The 20,300-nt window shown below is 41.6% G+C and overlaps 1 protein-coding gene across 1 annotated transcript in view; it reads right to left on the bottom strand.

Annotated features, from left to right (window-relative positions):
• Positions 1-20,300, bottom strand: part of LOC135802041 (maternal protein pumilio-like) — a 105,024-nt gene that overhangs the window by 44,524 nt on the left and 40,200 nt on the right.

The raw sequence follows: 20,300 nt of genomic DNA, 5'->3' as shown, positions 1-20,300 counted from the left end.
GCACTGATAACATCTGCAAGTAAATAAAAGGCGGCGAATGAAGGCGACGAACAATGAAAATTTATGCACTGTCGAACATCGACGGCGGCGAACGAGCGAATGCCAGCGCTCCCGCGCGTGCAAAGCTGCCGTTTCTCAAACAGAAGAGACTCTTCAATAAGCAATATCGGAGTTATTCAATTGTTAATTTAGCGCTTGTGTTCGACACAAGTGCCGAGGCATCAGCGAGTGTCGATTGCAACTGTGCCCTCGAATACGATCGGCGTCCGAGCATCACATCAAAGTTCTGGTGAACCGCACTCGTGGTCAGTCAGGCAGGCAGGCAGTCAGATGAAGCGGCATCGGCATCGGCATGTGTGTCGTATTGAATTGATTTGAATTAAAAACACACATAATGAGTGTTTCAAAACATTCTTGTCGATAAAAGTGTTTAAAAATATAACGCCCGGTATCAATTATTTACGAGGGTCATACTAATCGACGACATATGTGGGCTGCACACATGCCTCATCTAAAGTCCATCCACATGTTCAATTAACACTATTTATTGATTTGACGCATTTGTCAAATCAATTAGTAATCAATAAAAAAGCGGACAAAACTGAATTTTTCAAATACTAAAGTTTGCTTGTACAACATCGGCAGGAAGTTAGCTTTGCCTGTAACGACATACAGTTAGTGGCGAATACAGGAACTGATTTATCACAACCGTGCAAACAAGAATTAATGTTTGTAAACACTTAAGTTACACGGCAAAGGTAAAACCCTTTAGTTTTCGCTCCGACGACGCACACTATTATTTGCCACCAAGAACATTTGACTAGTAGCAACGCCTGCCTGCCTGAGAAGCAATTTTGCATTGCCAGGCGCGCTGAAAATGAAATGTAATACGAAATGCACGCGAGTCTTGCGACGATATTCGAGGAACAATGCCCGAGCTTGTTCCCCGGCGTCGACGTGAAACTCTGCTCGAATATTCATACACACAGCTCGTCGTCTACCACTGCATGTGTAAAGTTAGTTGTGGATGCCGTGTTTCGGGCGCGAAATGTTTGTTAAACGTTTCGTGTCGCAAACACCTGCCCGCGACGCACGGTTTTCAAGTGCAACTCGGCGCAAAATCTGACAAATTATAAATTGCGCTCGACGAACAGCACAAAATTCAAAACGAGGGTATTACAACAAAGTTGTCGCACAACCAATAAATAATAATAGTGAGCGAATGAGATGGCGAGATACACGTGATAAGGAACGACGCACTCCCACACGATTCAAACGAAAAAGATCGTCACATAACTAAAATGAAAATGTAAGCGCTTCGCGCAGAGTACTTCGCGTACGTCGACACCTCTTATTTTAAAATCTGATAGCCGGCGTGATTCGCGCTTACATTTGTAATATATTAAGCAGGGCAAAAGTGCTGACGCATTTCTAAACTTATTGCGAGTGCGCTCCGGAACGCTCATTGCCGACCGGCTTATTGCTTATTGCTGATTGCGAATTTAATCTTGATTCATGCTAAAACTGTAAATATTGAAATATGAGTTCTCTTCGGTTCGTTTTTGAACGGCAGCCGGCGTGTATTTTCGCACAAATTTGAGCTGGATGCAAAATGCGAGCAATGACATTCGTTGGTTCGCGTGCCGGCGTAAGTGTGACATAAAAACGTAATAATTGCACATAACTTGTTGGAATATAGCTCAATGTGTTCAATCGCAGTGAGTGGCGAGGCATGTCGTAAACTTGTCACATTATTAATAATCGCACATTTTAATCGTAATCAATTTGCTTCACTGCAAATCGCATCACATGTTGCGATGGCGATTTATCGTTGAACATTAAAAAGCAAGTGACATTTGTCGAAAATAACCTTTGTAAATAAATATATTCATATTAAAAATATGAAATCACAAATTCTTAGCTACCTAAATATTTATAACCGTGCTATCGTCATTAACGCGGACTTTACTATTGATTTTCGATTTTCCTTTCAACAAAAAGTACCTACTTGTATACCAGTGTGACAGACGGCAGATTGACAACTAAATAAAGGAAATAAAACGATTCAAACAAAACAAAATCATATTTTTCAAACAAACCAAATAACGTGTGTTTGTCTGATGTGCTCGCCGCTTTAATGCATTAATCAATAATTTTGCGTGACATACCTCCAACTCAAACTCAATACACTTTGTCATACAATGAACAAGTAAAACACATTTAATATCGACAGCATATTAAAGCGACAGAAACGTAAAAATCGATATTTATAGCGTCAATTAAGTATGTCTGCCTGTTTTCCTAAGATTGTTTCCTTAATAAACTCCCGCTACGAAAAACAGCGAGTACATATACTGTACACAAAAACATTAAACGTCGAAGGGACTGATTTATGCGGTGCGAACAGTGACAGGAAGAAAAAACAATAAATTTCGACAGGTAATCGACACGCTATTCGACAGGATCTGTCGTCGTTCCTCGATAAATCCTAGCATTTCGACCATTAACAGCACATTGGTTATGTAATATACTTGCACTCTTGTTCAATTTTAATGATGTCTATATTTGTTAGTTTATTTTGTTTTAGTAAATTTTGAAATTTTAATAAACCATATTTACTAATTACTTGTCCAAATGATTTAGATATACTATGCTACAATTTTTGTACAATTTACAAATACTATTCAGGTAATTTATGTACAATTATTACGTTCATTATGTACAAACAAATAATAATTAATCAAGAGACACCAACCTATCGTGATAAAATTTCTAAAAATCGCACAATTTTGATTTTCAACTTATAGGCAAACAAACAAAACGATCAATCTTCCGCCTGCGATGCATTTTCCTTATCATCGCATCGCAGAGCAAGCACGCATATTTTATTGTATTTATCCTTGTGTATTCTGTGTTCCTTTGTAGTTTTAGTAAATAAATAAATTGCACTAAGCACTGATAAAACACACGATACAGTTCTATCGTTATCGCGAAAGTAAACAACCGCTACAGCTCTTCGCGAGATCCGTGCTGTTCGCGTACGCGTATTGCTCTCGAGGCTTTGGAGAAAATTCCATGCGCGCGCCTCGACGGTTCGCACGTAACTAAGTCCTGCGACGCGAGCGGACGCGAGTGTACGCTGCGCGCCGCGACGTGAACTCAGGGAATCGGAATCGCGATGCGCGCACCGTGAAGCGAGTAGAAACAAACCAAACGCAGGCGAAGGTGTAATATGGTTCCAAACAACGCACGTTGCGCGTCGTGTAAACTTCTTCGCGGTCGAGTCAGCCGCCGACCTGAAGAGAGGACGGACTTCCTTCGACGAGGAAGACGATTCAAGAGACGCGCGCGCGCGCGAGTTCGTGTGCTTGGTCGAGCGAGCGAGCGCCCGTGTGGAGTTGTTGCTCATTACGCGTGCCGCACGTAACCCAACAACAACTACTCTTGTGTCACGAAAGACCCACAAGGAGACTCGCAGCAACACTTTGCTTGCGGTCAGCGCACTTCAAACCTAAACCCCAAGTCCAAGAATGAAATTTTAATTGTTTCAAACACCGAAACTAGATACCGTAACAAAGTACTTTAGATACACACTTCAATTAAACTCGATAAGTATGTTTGCATCTCGCATGTTATTTTGTTATTATAAGATGAAATTATATGCAAATGCTCGACGTCCTCGGCGTCGGCGAAAATGGCCACAGCGGTGGCGTTGTGCCGCCGCCGCTGCCGCCGTTTCTAATCCAATTTGCGTTTGCGGATTTAATGCAATTAAATTCAAAATGTGATTTTCCGTTTTCGTTCGCTTCCTTTGCCTCTCGTCTCCCACTGTACTGTCACCAGTTTTTTCTTGCGTTTGCATCTGCTTTTCCCTCAAAAGTAACTCGCCACTCACATTTCCATTCAAATCCCGTTCATTTTCGAATGCACGCTGAAAATGAACACTTTCAGACAACTCGCCGGCCGAGATAAGTTGAGTTGTGACTGAAAGGTGTGTTTTCTCAATGCATTATAAAACCGCTCGACCGAAAGCTCTCCACGCGCGCGTAAGCTAAAAAGATAAAGCTCGGCAACGTCCCGCGGGCGGACGCCGTTCGTCGGGCGTTTCGTCTTTCGTTGTTTTCAAGCTTCGCGCTTTTTTGTATCGCCGCCAGTCTTATCAGACAAGCAAGTGGCTTTACGTACGCGATGCCGTGCCACCACATCATGCAAATTTCCTTCTCGCTCTCAGACGGCTCGTTGCAAAGCGCATCGCATCGCACCGCATCACGTCAAACTTTTTCACAGCGCGTGTATAAAAGTATTGCGCGATGGCGAAAAAGCACATACGGTACTTGCGATATTGTAATTTCTCATCGATCACGATCACCAGCTAAACCCGACTTGGCAACCCGTTGAATTCTCACGCCATGAAAAACAGCTGCAAAACGAGCGAACAATGTTTAAAAACCGCAGCACGTCCGTATTTGTATATGTGCGGTGGCGAGATAAGAAATAAAAACGTAGTAACATTTAATCAAACTCCACAAAACTTAACCGTGTAGGGTAAAGCCGTAATATTATTGTAACTTCCGTTTGATTAGCGATAAAATTTCGTGCACGTTAGTTTAGTAAAACTATTTACTTTAGTATAATCATATAAAAATGTTATTTTATTAATTCAGCACATCGACTTTAAAAATAAAAAGCATAATTATGCTGATTAAAGGGAACAGCCATATCCCACCATATTCAAATAATAAAGAAATTCACAACAGGGATAAGAGAATCGCGTGAAAAAATATTTAAAAGTCTCCTGGAAAATAACATCGTGATGGGTAAAACGGCAGGTTGATCGTTTAGAGACAAACGTGTGTTGTTACCAGAAACAGCCTGTTTCGTTGTGCATATGTAAAAGGGTCTTTGGGCGGCATTTAAATTTTAAATGAACGTCGACACACTCTAGTATGACCTCGCCGGCGCCGCTACCGCCACCAAATGCAATCGTTACTGCCAGACGGGGAATTAAATCGGAATCGATGCGTGTCGCATCTCATTGCGAATGTCGAACCCCGCGCTTATTCGTCAAAACTCCCAAAGTATTTATATTTTTCGCGCTAAAAATCCATTTTTGGCCGTGGGGAGTAGGCGCGCGGGCGACGATTTTATCTGACAGAAGAACGCGCTGAACCGACCGCTGACAGCCGGACAAAGCGATGAAATTTCGGCAAACCATTAACGCGCATCAATCACGAGCAAAAAAACGTTGAAATTCAGACGAATTGTACAAATTTACATATGCAAATCATCGCTGCACCCATCACATTAAACTGTCAATTAACTTGCTTTCTGTGCGAACCATTTCCACTTATTGAACAAGCGATATTTTCCCTTGATCGATTTAAGAGTGTCACTCTGGATAAATAAAATATCTGCGCATCTAGCCGCAAATGCACGTCCCGGAATAGTATGCGAGCAAAAGTTTTAAAACCCCAAACTTTAAACTTTCGGAAAATCTAACAACGCAAAGCTCCATGGGAGGAAAGCTTAACTGTCCCGCATTTTCCGGTGGCGGCGTGCACTTTTGGTTGTGTTTGAAAGTGTGCAACTCAATTTCGCACGTTTGGAGCCGAATACTGCACGGGGAAAATTGGTGCTGGTAGCACAACGAACGTATTCGTTTGTGGCGGCCTGGTCCCGTCTGTCAAACAACCACAATCACACCCAAAGGCAAGGCGGGCAACGTCGAACGTTCGAGCTTCCGTTAATAATTCAAAACGCTTTCGAGCTACGGAAGAGTTTCAGACCGTCGTCTCTCAATCGATTTCAGATTATAGCTTCCACATTAAAAGATCCGATTCCGGAAGGCCACAATCAAAAGAACATAATGCGGACGCAATCAGACGATGGAAGATTGAAATTTCAATTGCGAGTTGAATGTATTGCGCTTAAAGTTTACACATTGTACGAAGCACATGGGCAATAAACCCTTATCGAAATGGCTGTTTGTGCCACATACCATCCCAACGGTTGTCACACGTCGTATGGAGCAAAACAATGTAACCGTTAACAATGACCAACATTATCGGCAAGGAAACCGCACGCTCGTTTCGTGGCACAAACCACAGAAACGAGAGCAACCAACCAGAGTGTGGAAATGCACGCACGGAGAAGAGCAAAGAGGCAAACAAAGTAATGAAGACCAACACCAACACCAACACCAAGTCCATGTGGCATGGCATGGCATATCCTCACCGCACCGCCCCATAAACACACTAAACGCTAAAACTCGAACGACAAATATTTGCGATCGTGCCGATTCCGCTTTGTCGTCTCGTGGCGACGCCGCCAATCCGCAAACAATTATCTACTTTGTTGCTTTATTTTAGGGCAACACCACAATCCAAAACCCAAAACTTGTAAACTCCAACACACTCACGGCGCCTTGACGCGAGGTGTGTTAAATCGCACTTTTATTGACTCTCTTGAGTTTAAAGTTTAACACAAACAAAACCGATGCTTTCTAATTTAAACCGAAAACCAATACAATTTCGACACCTTTTCTTCTGGAGAAATAATTCGGTCATGACACACACGCATTGTTCATTTTATCAAGTGCGTCCGCATTTGTTCTGCCGCATAATAGTTCGAATCGTGTTAATTTCTTGCCCGCATTACGACTTTTCCAACGCAACGACGATTTATGATGTCTAGGTTTACGCGCAGCTCCTGAGCGTAGCAAATCGTTTTGTTTTCGACGATTTTCAGCCGGCTTAATTAGGATAAACAGCGTAATGAATCACGATAACTCGCCGAAATATTTATAAGCTCAACGAGCTGCAGCGTGCGGAAAGCGTTTTCGTTTGCGAGTAAGCATCATCGCGTGGATTTATGCGAACGCGGCTTGCAGCACAAAATTGCACTCTGGGTAAATTTGCACTAAATTTATAAATAAACAAGTCCACAAGCGAAATGAGAAGACGATTCAGGTACACAAGGCGCACGCTAAGCCTGGGCTTGCAAGGCGCAGCACGTCACAGCACAATAAATGTAATTTAATGTGTGCCAATTAAAACGAATTTTCCGCCTCTACAAGTCTGCAGGAAGCAGCGCACTATTAACGTGAACTTTTCATAGATTTACAACGTTTTGGTGCCATTAACATACTTTTCACTTTAATCCAAAGTGAGTTTTTTTCGAAATTTCTATGTCTTCATCATTTCCATAACAGATTTATTATTTCTTACTACATTGGACTTATTTTTTACGTCAATTTTCACAAAATGCAAATTACTTTCGGCTGCGAGCTGTCGCGTGGCAGCAGTGCTTGTCATAAACTGCCTATTTAGCGCCACCGCCCACCTACACGTACCGCAAGACTTTATCAAAATAGTTTTAGCCCTCTTTGTGCACACTAATTTGTGTAGGTATACTATGTGAATGTATATACAATACATCGAGGGAAATTTTAATTACTTTATGCAAATTCAATGCGACGTCGCGATTCTCCAACGTTAGCGCGTGTCACGCCACCGTCAGAAAACAAAGCGAACAACGCGTCGTCGTCGTACTGGTGGACGAAGTGGTGCGATAAGAACTTGTACTTTTACCACTACGACCGTCAAAAATGCCACTACCCGAAATGTGCGTACCGCTCTCGAGGATAATTATTAAGGAACGACTAATTAATTTTTGGCTGTCGTTTTCCTCGTGCGTCGTAAATTAAAATATATTCCAGGGAAATTCTAGTTCACGATTGCGTAGCCTTGGAATATCGTACAAAGTGTGCTTCGTAAGAGGACTCGTAATTATCAAACAACTTTTCTTTGCTCGACATCATCAGTGTGCTCACCTGCCGGTTGTGCCATTTGCCGGCGGCGTATTCACAACGCATATGCGAGAATCACAAGAAGCATTGACAAAAATATCTAATCGGAAACTGGATGGAAAATCTAATTTCCGAAATCCGGGCAACCAGGCAGCATCGGCTGTTTCAATAGACCGGAAAATTTATATTTAACCCAAATGCCAAACCGCCCTCGGAATGACGCTGCTGCTACCTCTTCGGCGTGAAACCCGAGCAAAGGCAAAGAGCGCAAAACAAATTAAAGCAAAACGCACAACGTATTAGGAACACGATTGCATATATGAACAAAAGCATCGCGAGTTGCTCAGCACCAAGAAAAGCGATTGGAAAATGTAAAATGACTCCTGTTGGAAGAAGGCAAGAAGAAAAAGCAGAAAAATCTCATATGATGAAAACACATGATCATTTTACTCATTTCTTTGCCTTCTGTAGACTCTTCTCATTTTACGAAAAGCAAAGGTTCGTTCTTCCATAGAAAATACGAATATTCGATATTTTCTCATTAGGATCGCACGCTTCATTTTTTCTGCTTCGGAAAGAAAATCTCCTAACATTTTCGAATCGACTTATTGCATTAAATGTCATCGTGCTTGGAATTATCCAAGGAAACGTTTCATATTAGGGATAATGAACTCGGCTGAAATCGGTGCGCCATGAGATAAAAAAGTTCCAGAAAAGAACGAAAAATAATTAGAAAATTGAAGTGCCTATACGAACGTTTTCGTCGGGCTCACGTGTCGTGAATTAAAACAATTACGCGGCACTGTGCGTCGACCAGGTCGCGTTTGATTAGAAATCGATAAGTACGCTCTCACAAACATTTCAGCCATTGCGGACATCGCTACGGCAATGCGTTAAAAAGTAAACAGCTGAAAAGCTGTAACCGCAAAGGCAACATCGGTTGTATTATACGCTTTTATGGGGTTGAATCAATTACATTAATGACTGCGACCTTTTAAAAATTCAATGATTACGCTTGTGGGTTTTGTTGGGCACGTTTTTCGTTCGGTAAACTAACAAAACGGAAAGTGCAAAGACAAACAGACGAACAAAGCACCGAAAATAGCTAGCATACTGGCCTAATTATAATCGTGAAGTAAATAAATATAGTATGTTGTATGTACAGCAATAAGTTAATATCGATTATGAACTTGCAAGTAAAAAACAACTAAATACAACAAAATTTCGTTACCTGACTAATAGTGTAATATTGACGCGAAATAATTTAATGTTTGATGACATAGAAGCGCTTTGATCGCGTGTCGTATACCGCCCAAATTACTAATCAATTCCACCAATTAACTAATTACCCCAATGCGGTAACTGTAAGACGCATATTAGTAAATAATTTGACACCATCGATTCTCCTATCAAGGCACTAGAGGAAATTTCATGAAATGTTCACGTTTCACAGTTTGTGTAGGCATTACAGAGTTGCGTCATTTCTCTTTGCTCGTCTTTAACGATTACATTAAATGACATCCGACCGACATAGAAACAACGCGTCTAATTTCGCTCGAATGCACACAACTGAAAGCGATAAAGAGGATCATTAAAGAAATGACGTTCGCATAACGAGACGTGTGCTTTACCTGTGTCTTTCCGGTTGCCTACATCAACCGGCAGATACGAAATCAATTATTTATGCGCCGCCCGACGATAGATGATGCGACGTCGTCGACGATGCATGTGCGCGTTTGTGTTCGATGGCGCCATATGCTGAGAAATATAAAACATGAAAACGCAAAACGTAAAATGCGAAATGTAAATCGCAAATCTGATTGCAGACGCGCGCGCTCGACTACTACCGCCGTGCGGAAAAGCTACGGGATGCAATGACGAAGACATTTAGATATTTATCCTTTTCAGTGTCGGATGGTTGAATCTTGTTTGAATGTGTGTGTGTGAGTGCGCGCGGTTCATTACGCATTGATCCCGCTGGAAGCGTCATCCATATGTGCCTCGTGAGCGAAACAACCTCGAGCGCCAATGCGGTTTTGTTTATAATGCAATATCAATGCATATTTGAACTGATTCATGCATTTCGCATAGAAAACAGACGGCCACATCCACATCCTTTTGTGGGTAAACGGCCATATGTTATCATAATAGCCGCGCATTCCAGGCGTATAAGTCAGAAAAGATTACAATGCGCAAAATGCATTTTAAAAATCGATATAAAATTGTTTTTTATTCGATTGCTAAATGTCAATAACATCATGTATTCGATAGTTGGTTTTCATGGTGTTGTTTAAACATAAAATGAGTACATCCTGATTGACGTAAAATCACAAGATACGAAACCGATTGAAACACATAACATAAAGCAGGAAGCTTTTTCTAGCCTCATACAACAACAAAATTTACTTTGCTTTAATGTGATGTTAACTATATTGATGTCCGGTATAGATCGCATCGTCAGATGGCGTAGTGAACAATTGATCGCCGGCCAACTGTTTACCATTGGAACGCAAATTGTAATCAAATCAATAAAAACGAAGGAAACGTAAGCCATCACATGCTTCGCTTCCAACGTCGATACTCATAAAATAAAATAACTTCGATCGCGAACCTTAAAAGAGGTTGTTTATCTTTGAAACCTCTGCGCAAGAGGAAAAAACTAAACGTAAACAACAAACGTCTTAATTTTCGCTTTTTCCAAAAATAAAAATCCGCTTCTTAGAAAATGAAAACAGAGCTTTTTTGCCGCAGTTATTTGTCTTTCTGGTTTTTCTTTCTAGTACTCAATGACTGCGAACGGAGGTTGAAAGTCGGCGTGTGGTTTTGGATGTGCCCCAATGAAAACATCCGAATATGTTCGTGCGGAGATGAGAAGCTCGCGCGAATCGCTAGATGTAAACTTTCGTCAAACGTCAAACGCCGGTCGGTATTGAGTGCGCGAGCCATCACGCAAACATTCCCGGTTTGCGTTTCGGTTTTCACGAAATTTCTCACGTTCCACAGAGAGTGCGAAACAAACACTCAAACGTTTCAAAGTTCAGACGCGTCACATAAAACAAACTTTGTCAAGCCACATCAAGGCAACATGTCATTGAAACGCGCAAAAGAAGTGCACGCGGAAAAACACTGTTTAATAAGTACGCAAGCAGCGGAAAACACCAGATGTCGAAATCCTGGAACTAAACTCCACTATCCGCCCACAGATATAAGTTTCTTATTCGACAACAATTTATCTTATTTACATAGAGTAGTTTTTGCGTGTCTTTATGATGTTTTTCTTTAGACGACGTCATTTAAATTACTTTCTGCATTTTCCTACGCTTAATGACAGCAATGTCGACGATGCTAAGCTTTACACACGCTCGCATTTCATTCATTCATGTGTCGTGCATCTGGAAGCAAGACAGCAGCGCGGTGCAGAAGCGAAATATAATAACAAACTCAGCCGGTTGTTGTTGGCATCAAAGCAATGTTAACGACTCATTCTCAGCGCCATTCCAAAGCAGAACGCGAGAGACGATTGAGTGAATATTAATGACACGGAAAAACTTAACTATACTAAACGTAATTTATAATGCGCCTACCTACCTACCACCACCACTCACTCATCCGCTGCGGTGCCTAATAATATTCTAACATAACAAGCAGCAAGTTCAAGAAAATTCTAAACTTTTATATATTATCATGGTAAATGAATTACAATATAATTTCATAATGGTTAAGCTATAAAAGTGCAGCTTGAGTGATTAATTGGGCAATTACGGGCGCATTGAGCGCGCGCGTATAAATATTTTATGAGACCTAATTACTTCTTCGCGCATTCATTATAAAAATAATTAACGTGAATATTCTAATAAGAGCGAAGCACTACCTCCACGAACAAGTATGAACTCGTGCTCGTACTTAAACATTCATTTTATTAATTAAAAAAATTCAATTTCAGTTTGGATTTATTTTAATTCTTGTTTCGAGGCTTGTGTTCATTCTTCCTGACTGGGTACAAACGTGTTGTGAGTTTTAACAATTCACACGAGAATTAAAAGCGTCAAATCCGGCTTTTATGTACAGAGATTAAGCCTACATTTTTCCAAACCTTGTTAAAATTGTTAACTGGAAGCTCCCAGTTCTACAAAAAGCCGCTCGGTAGAGAGCGTTCCCGAGGAGATGCCTCAGGCTTGTTAACCGGAAACGGCGTGCATATTACAAAATGTGAGACCCTCCAAGTTCGGAAGTATATTCCATCTTAGCGTATAATGGAATGGAATTTTGTTACTTTTGACGTTTGCCCAAATTCGTAATCCCAGCTATGCAGTAAGTCACTCGGCAAAGACGAGCATTGGATGTAAAAGGATGAGACCTCATGTTCCTGCTGCTGCTCGACCTTCAAAGATATATCATATGTTTATGCGTAAGTGTCTTCCTGCCAGGATGTCCAAATTCCAGCCCTGCACGAATTCTCCACGTCGGATATTTGCGAGTGAAGAAATACCAGATGTAAGAGACGGAGAATGGCAGAAATGCACATGTCGGCGCGGGATTAAATAGCCATTCGTTTTCGCATCTTCCGAGTTTCCTTCGGCTAGCAGAGACCGAGTGTCAGAACGAGAGTCGACTTTTAAACGAGCACATTACGTGCGATTGCTTGGGTTGACGGGTTGCGGGTGCGAAAAGCTGCTAACTTCATTCGCAAAAGGGTATGGCACCGAAAAGGGGCACGGCACAGATTGCTGCATTATAAACCCTTTCCACGCATCGCACATGGGAGTGTCCCACGCCAACCAGCCCTTAATTTTCCAACCAACAAGACTCGGCATTTGTAGAGAAAAAGTGGGTATTCGGTTTCAGCGCGATGCTTCTATGCAGCACCTAGAAAAGGACTAGAAAAAGAAAGCAACGATAATAATGCGGAATGACTCGTTCGGAAAATATAACGAAGGCATTTTCCGGCAAGTGGCGGCAGGGCTGGGCACACTATTAAGTGCAGCATGTACAAAGTGTACTGACAAAACACCGCTAATAGAAAAGACTCCAGCGCTAGATTAATTTATAATTCTTCTATGAAACGCCTAGTTTAGTGCGAGGGTGCAGCCAGCAGGTCGGCGGCACGCTATGTGGCGTGTCGGAATCTTCTTCACCTCTTCACCGGCCGTTCCGTTCCGCGCCGCCTGGGCCAGAGCATTGTCTGCACTCGGCATAATAACGCCGCGATCGGTCGGCCGGTTGCACTTTGCGACTTCAAGAGCTCTCCGCGAGCGTCGCATTAAGGGCATAAATATTATGTCGTCACGGAGTGCGCGCGCTAGCCTAAGGTGCATCAGACTAATTAAAATACATCAACGGTGGAGGTCGCCGCGGGAGAAACGACAAAGGCGGCGACTTAATTAGTGAAATTGATTTTCGCTTCCAACAGTCAAACCCATTAATTTCCAAATATGAAAAATATCTTTATTAGGTAGTAGCAAAACCGAATTATATTTCCGCTTGCTTTTCGCAAGTAAAAGTATCAATTACGCGTCAAAGTTAAAACAGAAGTTGTTTTACTAATTACAAACTTTTGAAGGGTCGGCGCGGTGTTGAAAGAGCAGGCATAAATTCAATTTCGGTTTATATTAGCAATACGTGTTTGCGGCTAAGGGGCGGTTGCCATTTGAAACGTCAAGCCTCGCGCCGCGGTTGCGACCATCCGATATGAAAGATCCTCAAAACTCCCGACACGTATATGAAAAAGTTTGCGCGCCGCCAAAGTTAGCGCACTTTTCATGCGCACACACGTATCGCGCATATAAAACCGACGGGAAAACCTCTTAACTTAGCTCCATATTCCATATTCGCACACACTCAATTTCATGCCGAGCGAAGGAGGCGCGAGCTCCAGCGCTGCACCAACGCGGAACGCAAGAGCCCAGGCGAGCCACCCAGCCGTGCTTCCCTCAGACATAAGTCGCGTATAAAAAGAAAAGAATATGAAATACGTCGCTGGATCACGCAACCTCGGAGCGCGCATAGCTTCCAACTGGTGCCTTTATAAACCTTTTCGCGCTCATAAATGCGTATAAAACGTAGTGCACACTGGCAAACCCCTTATTTCTGGCCAGCTTAAACAAGCAGTAAAGAGGAAGCGAAGTAAACCCGTATGCTAAATCATCAGCTTCACCTTAAGCCATAACTACCTAGCAAGCTGAAAAGGACATTCGACACAAAGCACTAATAATTGCTAAAAATGCCAAAATGTTAATGACGTAATGGCCGTGTAAGTATTGTTAGAGCTCTTGGAAGTTCTCCATCAGGGTCACATTAAAACGATCCTTAAGATACTTATCCGTAAGCGAAGTATAATTGGTGTTGTCGTGTCTAGGAGCAGAAAACGTCAAAAATTGAGAAAATAAATGATCTTTCCCTCCGTACAGTAGGCAAAAACTCGTATTTTCAGTTAATTAAAACGACAAACGGACGAACTTGTCTTGTACTTGTACAGTATGTGTAATAAAATTCACAAAGGCGCTGTACCGTTCCGCAGCACCGTTCCTTCCTGCAATTAACGCTAATTACAGAGAGGCGATCCCGATGTTTCAATTAGCGACGTACGAGCTTGGCGCACAAACGGAACACCGAGATACGCCGAGAAGTGGGCGGGCGAACAAAACGGAAAAACAACAATTCTTAGAGAAAATTACGCCTTCTCAGAAAACAGGAAAAAACACAAAGCACAAGAATTCACTATCCTAAGCAAACTAGAGTTCTTCAAATTAAATACAAGATTTTCTCATGAACGAATAAACAATGTTTACAATCTCGAGTTCCAGCTGTCTAGCTCCCGAGCAATATGAGCAATCGGAACACAAACAATTTTCTTTCCTGGAATTTAAACATCAATTATCGCAGAAAATCCTGAGACCTCTTCCCATCAGGAGATTGTTCTTCTTCGAGGTATATCTACGATTCTTTTCTTTATACGCTTTTATAGTCGACGGAAAATTGAAAACGAAAAACAACCAACGAGACACCAGGAAAATATTAAAGAAACATTAAAACCTAAAGCCAGACAAATCGATTGCAAACGCGGTCACCGCTTTACATATTTTACGTCGCGCGTGGAACTGACGGCAGAAAAACGAAACAATCCGTGCAAACATGCGGCAAATCGACAACGAATAAATTGTTTTCCAATCCTCTTGTGCTCCCGAGGTGGAAGTTTTAGCCAGAAAACCTACCGGCATCGTTACCCTCACTCGTCGAGACGACACTACGCAACAATGCCCGCATACGTGTCACCGTAAAGCTCCGTCTGTTTATAATGACATTATTTTATGTTCTTGTGTTTGCGTTACTTTAATATTACATCGAAATTGATGTGAATGCAAAAATCTAATTTGACAGGCAAAAAGATATAATTTATAGAAATAAAGTTCAATTCAGTGAATTTTATACGACAAATTCCCAATGGTAGGCAGGGCGTTTACGTCATTTTCAAACGCGCAACAATAAAAGTTCTGAACGTCGCTAGAGAACTGCTAGGAAAACATTGAAAATGCTAGGAAACTACTTCAACTATAAACTGTGCTGCAGAGGAATAGTGCGCACCACGTTAATGACACGTAAATATAAAATAATGCGCCGTATGTCACCCACACTCCAACCATTCTCGCGTATTTAATACTAGAACAGAAGACGTAGAGTAAACACTTCGTGCGACATGTTTCAGCGCTGGTGCAACATAAATGTTTCAATAAAATTACATACATACAAAAATGACAAAACTACATTTTCACGGAATTAATTCTCTATGCCACTTCCTAGGTCCTAAAAAGATGCGGGAAATTCTGAAAGCAAACATTTCCAGAAACTGCCCGTGTTGCAGCAGTGCGGGGGACGGACGGCCTAGGCTAATCTAATTCCGGCGCCACAAACTCTGCTCCCCGCACCACTCGTCGCTTGTGAGCGCAGGCCGTAATTGGACGTTTATTGGAGGACCGGCACGTTAATTAACCGACCATTCGACCCGAATTTCGCACTGATACACTCGGCGCACAAACACCACACGTCGCGCGCTCGTCTCCTGAGAGCATTTAGCATGTGCGCGAGTGCGGCACCGACAACTTGGGAGGTGAAAATTTCAGCCGCCAAGGAATACGAGCGCTCACCTGGACAGGGGCGCGTGCAATTTAATTAATCACGAAATTGTGGGAGCAAAACGAACGCAAACACGCGCCGCAGCTGTTTGCGTCTTTTAATCAATTTAAATTAGACAAGTTTTCATAAGTGCTGAATCAAAACAAGTGCAAACAAGTGCGTTTCATGTCGCGGTGGAGTGAAAAGGCAAATTTAAAAACACGGTGCGCTATTTTGAGTTCGCCGAATCATACATTTGAAAAGTTTTATGTAAACTAGACCAGTCGCTAAAGTGTACCAAAGGTATAAAAGTTGAGTCGAAGATTTATGTACACGTCGCACATCTGCCCGTAATTTATAAAATCCGTAATGTTTGAATTATTCTCTTCTATGTTGGTATTGTTGGCAATGTTTGTAATAACGTACGAATAGCGAGCTGGTGTGCGGTCACAACCTTGAGCGGGAAAATTGAAGACAATGCTCTTTTTGTTCTGCGTCGGTGTGAGTGTAAGCAGAATGGTAAGTGTATAGCGCACAAAACTATAACAACAATGCAAACGCACACATTAGTTCGTGTTACGAATGTTTCGTGTTCGACGCGTGCGTTTCCACGGCTGGCGGAGAAGCGCGCGCGCGCGTTGGAATAATAGCAAACGCAGACGAAGACGTCGTTGGGCGGTCGTCGTTCGACCAGATGAAGGAGTTCGTTCACCGGGTCGCGGTTCAGAGCGTCCGCGAACCATGCCTCGCTGGTGTGCCCAGCCAAAGGCTCGCATGTCGGCAGCGCAATTTCCTCGAGCAATGCAAAATGCAACACAAACGCACACACATTCAAATCCAAAAATTCAAAAGATCAAACATTGACTTAAGTTCACTTGCATGTTGATCTTGAACTTAAGTCACAACAGCAACACTATTAAAAAAACCAAATCGACAATTTGCAAATGGCATCAATTTCGTTTCGTTCCACACAGTAAAAGATTAAAACATGCGGTTATGGTACAGCGAAAAAAACGCACATGTGGTTGCGCAATGACGACAAACTCGTCTATGTCGTGGAGCGTGTTAAATTCATAATAAAGTTCTCACAATACGCATGGCGTACGACGTCCGTATAATTTATACAAGCAAGAAGTCCAAGCTCAAACACACGACATCCATATCTGTATGGCACGCCATGCCTCGCGCATTCTTCAATACTTGCTTCAAAGCAAAAAACCAAGCAACCCCGTATCCATCGTTCCATAGAGCCGAAGCTACAACACGAACAATGTGAACAATACCATCAAGTCAAAGTTAAACTTGAACCCGACCCGTAGAGAAGTTGAATCATCGAATGTGACGATGAAACAACCATACACAAGATGAAAACATTAAATGATCAAAAATCAACGAGTAATTCGAGGATATAAAAGTTTAGTAACCGCGCGTTAGAGACGACTTTATAATTATCCCCGCTTGAGATGATTGATATACGATTTATTTCCCACGCGCCACGGCAAGCGGTCCTGCATGCGCTAGAGACGGGCGGATGAAGCTTCGGCGGCGGGTTCTAGGAAAATTTATCGCCAACATTATTACTTCGATACGTACGCGCGCGCGACTAGAAAATCGCGAATATTCATCTCGACGAAGATCTCATAAACGCAGCCAAGCAAGTGCGCACGCTGGCCAATGTGTGCGTGGCGGATGAGTGTGTGATATATTTAGATGAATGTTGCATCTTTAACATGTTTAAGCGCACACCGCGTCGCCCAAAACATACAAGTATAAGATTCAAGTGTATACAGCAGCGCCATGGGACAGTATGTATCCCAAAAATTTGCTGCATCCAAAACAAACATTCTAGAATCATTAAAGTGTCATGATTGTAGATAAAACTTTAAATATATGATGGAAAAATTAAAGTTTCGAAAGATTGCCATTAGAAACCGCAACTAAAGGTACAAATTTGAATTTATTTCCATCGCTAATTTTCCTAAACCATCCGTAGAGCAATAATGTGAAAAGCTTGCCAAAAACTCACGCCATGACTAAGAAACTCTACTAAATTTCGAGCTATTTACCGAGAGTTTCGCGTACAAACTTGGAGCCTAAACGATGTGTTGTGCAGCTTTCGGGACGATGAAACGTAAATGAAAACAAATGAATTTCCTTCCAAAAACTTCCAGTATATTTCCGTGCGTTAGGTGGACATTAGTGTTAGTTAGCTGGCCGAATGGAAGAATGAAACTAAATAAAAACAGATTAGACGATGGAACGATGAGCGGCGCGAGATAAATCACGAATATAACGACGCGCTTTGTTCTCGTTAAATTGTGCTGGCATTAACGCCCATTTGACTTCAATTAGAAAGAAAAACTATTCCGAAAACTAAATGTAACTAATCTCAAATGCATTGCAATTTTCTGTATGCATTTATCTTTAAGACTTTCTTTTCGAAATTGTGATGTAAAAAATGATTCATTGTTACATATTGTTTGAACGCAAACGCTTAGTCGAGTATAATGTTAAAAGTTGCGTTAATCACTTTGTATGCATCTCGAGGTAATAGGAAAAGCGTTTCTACGTTTCCGTTGCGTTTTATGTGCCTTAGCAGTGTAAATATACTGGCAAGTGAGGAAATCAAAGTTACTCAATTGCTTAATCGCACAATCGGCAAAAAGGGAAAATTGCTAAACGCACACCAACAACAAAAATGCAGTGAACGCAAATAACATACATTAGTAGTGGAGTGCATATTACGTCCGCCCGCGTGTACGATGAGCGGTTTCTAAATTTCGAAATCTAGTGCTGCACCAAACTTGTTCGATTCCGCGAAACTTAATAGAGCAAAGGCAGGCGTAAACGATGAGTGTAAAAAACGCAAGCGTAAACACAAACAACATCCTGCATTTTTAATTGGCATGCATTCATTCATTCATTCGAGGCTCAGTTGCGAACTGGTTCATTATTCCTCCAATTCCTCCAATTAACAAAGTTTACTCGAATTTGCCACTGTCTTATTCTCATCATAATATACGCCCTAGCTGTTCTTTAGGTTCAACAATTTTACGAGTAGAATAATTTATACACGTTTAGAGAAACTACCACACATTTTATAGTTCTTAACACTCTGTTAAACGTCTAATTTTATGTTAATTAAAGCCTCACTCGACTCGCAGATTAAACTATGTTTTCGTCTTTGCTTTAACGCTCGAGAAGACAGCGAGTTAGTTGATTGTATTGCGAACGCAACGCGCACGCGGATAATCACCGAGGGAGCAACCGCATGTAATGACCGACGAATTATAAAAGCTACGAGAGCAAATATTAGTACTCTAATTGTAACAAGAGAGAATCTGTGAAATCGAATTGTAAACCCACACTACAGCAATTTAGATAAAAGCTTTAAATTGAAAGGAAAAACAAAAATTCGAACAAAATGCAAATTTTGTAATTTTCTAATTCGCCATTCTACAAGATGTAAATTACACGTTAGAACGTTTAACTTGACTTGTTGATTCATGAATTATTAGAAGCTTTCAATTTTTAATTAAGGCTTTAGTCTAATCGACCACCAATCAGAACCGTCTTAATTTTAAAACTTTTAATTTTATTTTCAATAAGAAACCGGGGAAAACCTCCAAGTACTACTTCTCAAGATTTTGTAAGGTTATTGATGTGTTGATTGGCCTCTTGCATGTGCAATCTAATCGGGCGTGTGTAAACCGTTTACAATAACAACTTAATCGCTTGTTTCACCACATCGAAAGAGCTGCTTAGTAGCTAAGCACTCTCTCGCCGACTGTCTGAACGTGAAGTCGAGCAGTCGCAGCACAACCGGCAATCATTCGGTGGTATTTAATGAATTATTACGAACGCCTTCTCGGAACGGATACGACATAATAATTCACTTTCTTGATCACAATAAATAATTTCCCCACGTGAAACCAGATCGCACGAGTTTGTACATTATATGCATGTATGTGGTTGTTGCTGAACACACAAACATTGTTTCCAGCTCTTATTATCCTGCGGCCCAGCCGGGGCACACATTATTCAAATCCTTGGACCGGTCGCCGGTCTTACATGTGCGCCCGCTATCTAACAAAACAATCAGTTATTATAAATGGCACTGTTGCTCTATTACCATGATTATCGTGGCATTACTCTGTGTATATGGCCAATTAAACGTCTCGTGCATTGTGAAACACAAGCAGTTTCTGAATTCCGCGATGTTTATTGTGGCTTAATCGCCTTGTAATCGATGTTGTTTTTCGTCGAAAACATAGGAATTCCTGCCCGGTTATAATCCGTAACAATCGCAAATCTTAATTTATTGTCAGCTTATAACTTTTATGACGCCCATGGCGTCGTACTCGCCACGCAAGAATAATTTAAA

The sequence above is a fragment of the Atheta coriaria genome, unplaced genomic scaffold (assembly GCF_025399875.1).
Source record: "Atheta coriaria isolate IRGN ID8LTWV9N9 unplaced genomic scaffold, Caltech_Dcor_3.1 hic_scaffold_15_pilon, whole genome shotgun sequence".
NCBI classification, from domain to species: Eukaryota; Metazoa; Arthropoda; class Insecta; order Coleoptera; family Staphylinidae; genus Dalotia; species Dalotia coriaria.
This window is presented reverse-complemented; position numbering and strand designations above follow the sequence as displayed.